The following is a 9,819-nucleotide window of genomic DNA, read 5'->3' as shown; positions in this document are numbered from 1 at the left end:
TAGAACGTTGATACTTCCGCCTTTTGATGTTTAATGCATGAATGATGCATTTGAGGAGCAAAGGAATGAAATGGGCATCACAGAGTGGGCAAGAAGGGATACACGAAGCATGGCACGAGAATCCATAAGAATGAAGGAAGAGAAGTTAAGAAGAAAACACAAAGAAAAGAGCAACTTATTACTAGTGCCTACTTTGAAGAGCCATATCTCGAGTTCTACAACATATTTTCAAGTGATTCTAACTGGAGGTGAAATCTTATCTTCTTAGCTTTCCAACTTCGTGAAAATCTCTTGTCCATACTCTTTAAAAAACCCAAAATCCCTCTACTGTAGCTGTAACAGTAACTTTGGTACTTTCTGACTATTCTGCCCTTCTCTTTTTCCGTCTTAATCCCGTATCCCCTCCACTCAGTTCCTCTTTTGTTTCTATCTCCATCACCATTTTCGCACCTTCGTCTCTGCGTGTGGTTACTTCCATTTTCCTATTTATTTTTCTAATTTCTGTAGATTAGCTTCTTCCTGCCTTTTATTCTTACTATTACTTTCACCCTCTTTTTCTTCTCCTCTTTCCTAAACCTAGCCAGGCTATTCACCATGCCGCCTGATACGAATGCATAACAGGTAAGTTTCCCGGATATTTTTCTGATTTGATATCCGATATGTTATCTACTGAGTTAGATTGTTGATTGTGAGTTAAAGTGGATTATTAGTTGTTAGTTTTAGTTGTTAGTTAAAGTGGATAATTCTATAGTATTAATTGATTGCATGCAATTATTTGCCCCTTTTTAAAGGTTTATATTTATTATTAAATTGATTGATCACTTGGATTTCGGCCAATTTAAATTATTCTGAGTTTTTTTCGTGCTTTGCTTTGAATGATTATTGAATGTGAGGTCATTGAGTTTTAGAGGTTTAGATTGATTGCATGCAATAAATTGGGCAAGTTGAAATTCCTGGGGTTATTTTGGGGCTTCGTACCAATCACCTGTCTGCAACTCAACAGTTACTTGAGGGTTTGAGGGTCAGGCTGGAAAGTGGTTGCTTATCTGTTTATAATATATTTCAGCTGCTATACTTTATTTATTACAATATTTGCTTAACTTCTCATTGTGTAGAGTGCCCGACATGAACGAGAAGAAGAGGAAGTTGTTGGAGAGGGGACTCTCAGGCATGCACTCCAATTATTTGAAGATCAGTTTTGGTCTCCGTTGTTTCTGCATTATAATCAGATTGCTCCAAAGTGGTAGATATGGTTCCCTGTATATCTTCTTACCATGGTAAACTAGATGCTGGTTTTTTTGTGTAAATATATTAGGCAATAGGGGCGTCTAATGAGCAAATCGATGTGTTCAATGAAGTAAGGTATTTTCTGCTTTGAAAACCACGCAGTGGAGCAGTTTAACATTTATATTAGATTGAAATTTAAAGCCATGTAATTTAGAAAGCCTACTTATTGACATGACTTATAGTGGTCTTTACTCCCTGGCTCGAGAAAGCGTAGGTTAGTTGACGAGGCCTCGCCAATGTTTTCGTACACAACATACACATAAAAGCTATTACATAAGAAGGCTACCACGTGAAATTATACATAGAGTTTAACTAAAGACCTGTGTACAATTAGAGTAATAGTTAAACAAGAAAACGGTAGAAAACTGGTAAAGCGGATGTAGCCAGGGAGTGACTGGTTGTTGTTAGTTGCAAATTTGTGGTTCTTAGATTGATTGAAGTGCCTCTTTTCTATTTTTTTGTTGCCTCTTGTTTTTTTCGGATTATTTTAGTGTTTGTTGATGTATGTTCGCTTTACATTTTAATGTCACTGTGCTTCAAGTGTTTCACATAAAGGAGGCATAATAATTAATACCATTTATGTTTTATAGGTGTTTATGGTTTAGTGGAGGTTGGTTTCAACCTGTACCGCAACACCTCCTAACAAGGGTAGGTCAAAGAGCTGCGATATTTGGAGGCCGCGAACGGTCATGTGCATTACGATCGACCCAGCCCCAGTGCCCCCTCCTCCCTCCCTGTGATGTTGTGTGCATTCCGATTTCCGTTTTTTACCGAGTTAGTATTGGGGCCTCCATATACATGAATTAAGCTTGAATTGTTTGTGGGTATACCAATGTTAGTGTGTATTGCGAACATGCTGTGTGTTTACAGTCACTGCAAGAGCGCTATACCCAAGCAAGTTAAGGGTAAACGTTGGTGGTCGTATACTGAACTCCTCTGAAGCTAACTATAGTGCAGGTTTGTCTCTCCCACCTCTGGGATTTCTCGCATTCTTACCAGGTGCCCTTTGCCTTAGAAAATTAATGATTATTGTGAGTACAAAGCAATATAAAACTCAAATCAATTTCAAGGATTTTCACGTCAATTTCACGAATACCCGAGAATTTGAGTATCGGGTTACCGTCAGGTCTCTACCTTAGTAACACCATTACTGCTACTAAAAGGGCAGCCTGGTGCACGATGGCGTCCCCGCTAGGCGAGGGTCCGGGAAAGGGTCCCACCACAAGGGTGTAATTGGGGCAAGCCTTCCCTTGCCATTTTGGCAAGAGGCCGCTCCAAGGACTTGAATCCGTGACCTCACGGCCACAAAGCAACACCTTAATTGGTGCGCCAAGGCTCCCCTTCAACACCATTACTGCTACTATCGAGAGAAAAATATGTAAAAGGGTTTGCTTCTAAAAGATCTGTTTTATTTACGTAAGCCTTTTCCGTTTGAGATTGTATTTTATTTATTTGATGGTTTAATGGTATTTTGGGGTTATACTGGTGCCTGTTTTTAGGGGCTAAAACCTGCTTTTGATATGTTGGTTCAAGTGTTGATATTCAAGTTAGTGTTTGGAATTTGGATTGTTGACTTTTGAATAGTTGTCCAATATGCAAAGTTTATCAATTCTACCTTATAGAAAGATTAAATTCTGAAAAGATTAAATTTAAGACCAATTAAGTAAAAAGCTGGTGGAATGATCATTCTTTTAGTTTTTCCTGAATATTTACGCTGTCGTCCGTGCAACTTTTTACAAAGGCCTAACAATTAGAGAGTCCCAAGAAATGTGCAAACAATTCTTGTGCTTGCATGTACTCCCATATGGTATAGATGGTAATATGGTATTTGTGGCTATGAATTCAGGGTGAACTTCCCTCAATGAGTGAGATGTTGAATGCATCTGTTGATGATGCTATTGAACGTAATGGCTGGTAAGCATCTGTATTGTGCTATAAATTGATCTTAATGGTGCATTCAGTTTCTTAAAATATATTGTTTCGTCATTCATGGAAGGCCGTTTTCGATAGCCTAACCACTTTTAGCGAAGATGGTCTGGCTAATCTAGAAATGTGTTTTTTCAGTCCGATTTGGGCCGCCTGGGTTTTCAGAATTCCCGGATTTTGAGAGCCTTGCCTGGTAATTAATTAAATGCTATCTCAATCGTCTGTGTGTGATGACTTTCTACTCTGTTAAGCCGACGATATCTCCACCTTCCTCCGCCACCTCTCCCGTCGTTCTCGTGCACCCCCTTCTACTTCTTCGCCTTCACTTTTCCCCTTTCTGTGCATTCCCCTACTGTCATAGGGACCCATGCAAAGCGATAACAACAACAATAGCAACAACGATTTACGAGATGAACAATAATAATGATAACTCACCACTTACCTGTTCCTTCATCTCCTCTATTTCATCCGACCGCGGTTTTCGGGGTCGAACCAGATCATCTCCTCAGCAACTGGTGATTACTTCCCTATCAGCGGTGGGTCCCATTTCTCATCCAACATTGACTGTGCTGATTACTGTGATTATGAAAGCGAGGTTCTAAATACAATAATTCCTTTCTCATGTTGTTGCCCTTTCCTTTTCTTTTATTGCTCCTTTTAGATAATTTCTTACAAGTGGCGGAGTGTGGAATATGTAGTATGGTTTGGAAGGCGCGGCGACAGATGAGCAACTGAGTCTGTCGCGAAATCAGTCAAATAGGACTACAGCTGCTGAAGTTTATAATTTGTCCGAAAAGGTTAGCTCACTCACTATTGCTGGTTGCATCCTAGCCAGGAATTCAAGTTAGACACAAATTATAGGATAAGACCGTCTTACCGTGTTAGGCGGTCATTTCATAGGCTGATCACACTTTAAGACCTGTTTACTCAATAATATTGCTAAATAGTACTTGTTTATGTGAACAGAGGAGGAGCAGAATTAATGAGAAGATGAAAGCAATGCAGAATCTTATTCCCAATTCTAACAAGGTAATTTTCGGCCATTAATTTAAACTTCTTGAACATATTAGAATTAATAGAGTTTACTTTGTTAGAGATGTTTTGAAATTGAGTATTTGATGAACTATTTAGATTAATTTGTCACGCTATGAATATTTCATCTTTTGTTTCAGAATTTATTATTTTTGTACGAGTCAATACCGATAAGGTGTCAATGTTGGATGAAGCCATTGCATATTTGAAGCAACTCCAATTGCAGGTGCGTCAATGTTGGATGAAGCCATTGGATATTTGAAGCAGCTCCAATTGCAGGTTCAGGTATGTAGAATGTGCTCTTGAGGATCTTGTTGTATAATTAGAGCCATGGCCACATAGAGGTATGGAGTTCAATATGGAAATTTAGTATAGTTTTTCAAATTCGTGAGATTTATGTGATACTCTTTGTCCTTGTACTTAGTTATATTGCCCATCTTAAATCAATTTATTTCAATTTTCATTTCCTCTCCTTTTCCCGATTGATTCTTATTTTTCCCGATTTATTCTTATACTTGTTTCTCTGGGGCATCCTTAAAAGAAATCAACCCGACAAGGGTATGTTAGTTTTTAATTTAATTGTGTTATTTCGAATTTTTGTTATAAAATAATTGAGGTGTATGAGCTGCTGATTTTGGTTATTGCCATTTGATTTATTTTGCTCCATTTGGTACGATTTAATTTCTTTATTAACTTAATTTCCTGTTTTAATTTTATACTGAGTATTTTGTATCTATGGTATTAACTATGGTGGATAATACTTGTGCATAATGAATACGCATGAAGAGGAAGAGGGATGATAGAATTAATGTTGTTCTTGACAAAGCTCTAACATGTATGCACAAGATATAAAAGGTCGACCATTTTTATTGTTTTTTTTAAAAACTTATTGCAAATGTTAAACTTACTGTGTCTACGCAACTTTTGATACCAATTGTTTCTTCATTTCTCGTAATTTTAACAAATGTTGGATAATTTGTGGGTGTTCTCTTGCATAAGGATTTAATTTTCTTGCTGATTGACTTTAATCTTTGATTGTGATGGTAAATTTTGCTTTTGATTTTGCTTTAGTTGTGATGGTAGACTTAGGCCATAGTTAAGGATTTAAGTGCTCTGTACAACAACACTTTTCATTCGGCTTAAGTTACTATTGATGTAGTCTTAGCTTTAGTTGTTGATTTATAAGTTTTTGTTACCAGTTTATGTTCATTCAACGATTGTTTAACGCCTTTATTTTCACCTTTCAAATTTGTGAACTTGTGTTGTTTCTCGCCTAATTCAATACCATTGTGCTGATAAATCAATGCAATTTTCGCTTTTGTTTAAAAAACCTCAAACTTTTGGCTATTTCGATGCCACTGCCCTGGTTTATATATAGAGAAAGAAATGCCAAATTTTGGCTCACTACCATGAAGACTAATGAAGTGCTAGCCCATGCAGTTGATTAAAGAAGGCGTGCTGATTTCTGGTTTACGCATCAAAACCACAACCATCTTTTAATGTTTTTCCCTATTTATGGATCAGACTCTAGAGAGTAGAGACGATGATCGAAGAGGCGTGTATAATTAACTAGATATACAAAACATGTTTTCTTAACTACGGCTAAGTTTCCTTCTTTTTGCTGGTTGATTGGGAGAATGAAAAACTACCTCACATGGATGACGAGTTACAAAGCTATATGTGAATTGTTAAACTGTGATCAATAAGCATTTTTTGCACTATTGAGTATGCAGAGCTTTCTATGACCAGACAATGAACTTGAATGTTTATTATGTCGTTGACCCGACAATGAACTTGAATGTTTATTATCTTGTTGATAGACCAACAATTAAGGAAAGAACCGTGTTCAAGTGTCCCTTTAGAAGGTAGAAGAACTGAATAATTCATTCGTTAGTGCTCTCTTTTTCTAATACACTCCCCACCGTCGATCTTCCCTGTGTTTAGTGTTTTCCCTGTCGCGGGGTTAATTGCCACGATACGAGTACCCTGTTCCATTATGCTTCATTCGGTGGTGGGCCAATGAGGTCGATGCTTTGATTTCAACAAAATTGCTAAAGTTTGCAACATGGAGTATATTGCGTTTTGGTGTGGGTTTTTATAAATACTAAACCCTAACTCTGTCACTTTTTTTCATGTTTCCACTTTCTTATTTTCCTTTCCTTTTCTTTATGTTTTTTTACTTAACTGGATGCTCTTTAATATGGGTAGCTTATATTGTTTGTGATACCGCTGATATTGCCGAGAGGTTGGAAAACTGAGAGTATTTGTTGGGATTATGAATTGGGGTTGTGTTATTTTGATGTGGGTGGTTTAATTTGTGGATAAAAGTTTCATATTTATGCTCATCATTGGTTTTTTTTTTTAAAAGGTGAGTGTCATGTTGTTGATGCCCATAGCTATATTCGGCTAACTAATTATTGGGTTTAAAGATTGTTCAATTTGTAGAAGCTTGGTATTTCGGCATGTGAAATCGTGAAGTTGGTCAATGAACCGTAAATGAATAAAGATTATCAGCAAGAACTTTACTTGGCGCTAGGCTCCTAGCTGCTAGCGCTTTTAGGAGAGATTCAATTGATTGTCTGATGAGACTCTTTTAAAATCTGATGACATCTAAATTATTTTATTCAACTTGAATAGATGCCATATTCCAATAGATATGCATGAGGTTGTCTCTAACTGAATGTTGAGCTAGCCACTACCATTTCATCAGAAACAGCTTTGTTGATACGGAACTATATGAATCAGTTTTTCGCTTCATCTTGATCTTTATTAAGAAAATAAAGGCTCTTTAATGTTAGTATGCTTACTGATTCATGTTATTTATCACGTTTCTTTTTGTTCTAACATATCCATTCCTTGATATGTAAATTAACACTCACATTTATGCTACCATGGGATCGCCAAGCGTAAAGTACCCATCGGTACCTGGAAAACATTTCTTGTATTACTCAGACAGATTATCACAAAGTATTCTAATCTGCAAACCAGCCAGCTAAATTAATGATAAATTTCACTTCTGGCCAATGCTTAGGCAGTTTTACCTCCGGTATAATAGCATGTTGAATTCAGAATTTTAGCTATATTTGATAATTAATTTAGAAGCCCTACAATCTATAAAGTTTAGCTAAAGTATTTGATAATCTATTGAGAAGTTAAGGTTATATTTGATATGTCGAATTCTGAACGACCTGTATCCCTTATGTACTGTTATTTTATCTTGCAGGTTACCACATCGGGAGCTTATATCCAAGGAGCACTCTTGAGAACCATATCACTCATACAGAAAATTCATGTTCGAAAGGTATGTGAGTAAGCACGGAGGTAGTGCACAATGGAAAAAACTGTATCTCTGTGCATTCTGAAAACCATATTTTTGTACTAACTTTCTAAGTTTGTTTATTAATTCCTTGAGAGCTTAGATAAACCTATAACGTAAACGGTGATTAGGAAGTACCTACCATGGTAATGCTTCCTTAAACTCGAAATTGAGTTCCATGTTGGGAAGCTTGTTGAACAGGTGCTAGAATGTTGCATAGAGAGTTACCCCTTAACATGTGTGATTTCTTTGAAGACTAAGCTTACTCGGAAAGTGAGACTAGCAAAAGCAATTGTGCTTTTAATATTTCACTAATAGTTACCCCTTAGACATGTATGTGATTTCTCTGAAGACTAAGTTTACTCGGAAAGTGAGAAGCGATTGATTAGGTTTTGAGTTTGTTTAAGGTTTAGAGCCGAGAAAACCAACCGCGGCTCGACTAAATTAAAACAAACCCTTAATAATAATGACCAGAATCACCCCACCTCAACTCACCCTTACCGCCAAATACTTGAGTCCCCGGGCATCGAGTTTTCTGGTTGAGCGCAAACCCAAAAAAAGTTAAATCTAAGGATGTAGAGGTTTTTAGTGCCATGTGGTTCTACCTTCCTTGAATATGGATTAAATTTTATGGTGGAAACTAGAAGAAAATCATGTGGTCATAATTTCCATCTCTCTTATTGTTTTACATATAGAGTAGTTCGTATGCTTTATAGAATTGTAGATAGCATAAATGACTGTGCTGCTTTAACTGGCGACTTCACAAACGCATGTAATGCATATACGTCCTCCATTTCATCTTTGTTTAGCATAGTTTAATGCCCACATGCCACAACTTCTATTTTCTAATTGTATACTTGTCTGATTGTTAACAAATAAGAGTATAAATCTGTTTAGCTTTAAATGGTCATATAAGTTGGCTTTTGGACTAGGTAGCCACTGCCTGTCAGTGTCCGCAGTACAATAGTTTTTTTGTTAAGCTTAGAAAATGTACTATAATTATATGGCAGATGCCACTTACTCAAGGCATTGGTTGTATATTGATATCTATGAATCATTGATACTTTCTGCAGGGCAACAAAGGAGCCATTTGCTTACTTATAGGAGTCACTTTGTGACTTCAAAGAGATACTTTGTGGCTTCAAACAGATTAATCACGGGTGATATAAGCATTGTTTATTTACTTTGTTGGGCTGCAAATTGTGTTTTAATCTCAATAAGTCATATGAGTTGGTTGTAATTTAGAGTAGAAAATAGGGTAATTGGGTATATATTGATATAGTATCGAGATTCACATGTACTATTTTATAATATAAGCAGCGAGATTCACATGGACCGGCCTAATAACCAGCTTGCCGGTTTAGTAATAGCTACCCACAAGTGGCGATTTAGTTCCACCTTGTAGCGCGATTATTTTTGTCGTCTTTTCACAACTATCCACCCTAATATTTTGCAAGCCATCACGCTTCTAAACATCCTCCCCAGTTTGTGTAATCACTGCTATGTTTAACTCACCATTTCAAATACATTACCAATCGCGTCTTTTTCCTAATCTTATACAGAATAATTCCTAAATATTGGCGCATACTGTTTCACCAAATTGGGGCACCGCGCCCGATAGGGCGCGGTGCAACAACTAGTTTATGACAAGTAACGAAGAAATGGCGGCCGTTTGAAGTTCAATGCGCGAAGCAGGAACTTGGTTCCTCGATCGAGTACACCTTGGGATTGATCGAGGAACCTCTATACTCGATCGAGTACAGTATAGGCTCAATCGAGGAACCAATTTATGCAATGTCGAGAGTTGGTGTATCTGAGAATTGGTGCCTCGATCGAGTGCACTTAGGCTCGATCGAGGAACCTTCCAATTTCCATAATTTCCGCAATTTTCCTTAAGTCGGCTATGTACTATTATAAATACCTAAACTCGTATCCTTGGTTAATTATGCTTTTATTTTCATAGTTTATATATCTACTATAGAAAACTCTCTCAAATACTTATTTTAGTTTATTTATTATTCTCCCTTTATGGATCTAAACATTGCTATTTTACGGTATTGTTCTAATCTTTCAATAATTATTATTTCAATTGTTTGTTCATCTTTTAGTTCTTAATTATGCTTTCTTATATTGTTATTGTTATTAGTATGAGTAGCTAAGCCTTTAATCTAGGGTGAAAGGAGATCGAGGTTGTTAGAAAATGGATTATTATGAATTGAATGTTAAATGGCTTTGTATTGTTGTTCAATTATTGTTTT

General features: G+C 36.7%; 2 long non-coding RNA genes across 4 annotated transcripts; both read left to right on the top strand.

Moving 5' to 3' along the window:
• Window positions 1–325: 325 nt before the first annotated feature.
• LOC141639949 (uncharacterized) lies at window positions 326–1,970 on the top strand. The gene is made up of 3 exons (XR_012542773.1): window positions 326–621; window positions 1,116–1,277; window positions 1,878–1,970. It is a non-coding gene; the product is annotated as an uncharacterized LOC141639949 (long non-coding RNA).
• Window positions 1,971–2,003: 33 nt separating this feature from the next.
• On the top strand, window positions 2,004–8,944 carry LOC141639950 (uncharacterized). Of its 3 annotated transcripts, XR_012542776.1 has the most exons (8): window positions 2,004–2,244; window positions 3,134–3,201; window positions 3,352–3,749; window positions 3,875–4,010; window positions 4,180–4,242; window positions 4,472–4,530; window positions 7,469–7,546; window positions 8,635–8,944. It is a non-coding gene; the product is annotated as an uncharacterized LOC141639950 (long non-coding RNA). The 3 variants fall into 3 exon arrangements; XR_012542774.1 differs by having other exon boundaries at window positions 3,134–3,749; XR_012542775.1 differs by having other exon boundaries at window positions 3,134–3,749; window positions 4,386–4,530.
• The last annotated feature ends 875 nt before the right edge of the window (window positions 8,945–9,819 follow it).

The sequence above is a fragment of the Silene latifolia genome, unplaced genomic scaffold (assembly GCF_048544455.1).
Source record: "Silene latifolia isolate original U9 population unplaced genomic scaffold, ASM4854445v1 scaffold_62:4597612-6569265, whole genome shotgun sequence".
Classification (NCBI taxonomy): domain Eukaryota; kingdom Viridiplantae; phylum Streptophyta; class Magnoliopsida; order Caryophyllales; family Caryophyllaceae; genus Silene; species Silene latifolia.
Note: the sequence above shows the minus strand (reverse complement) of the source record. Positions and strands in the feature narration are given on the sequence as shown.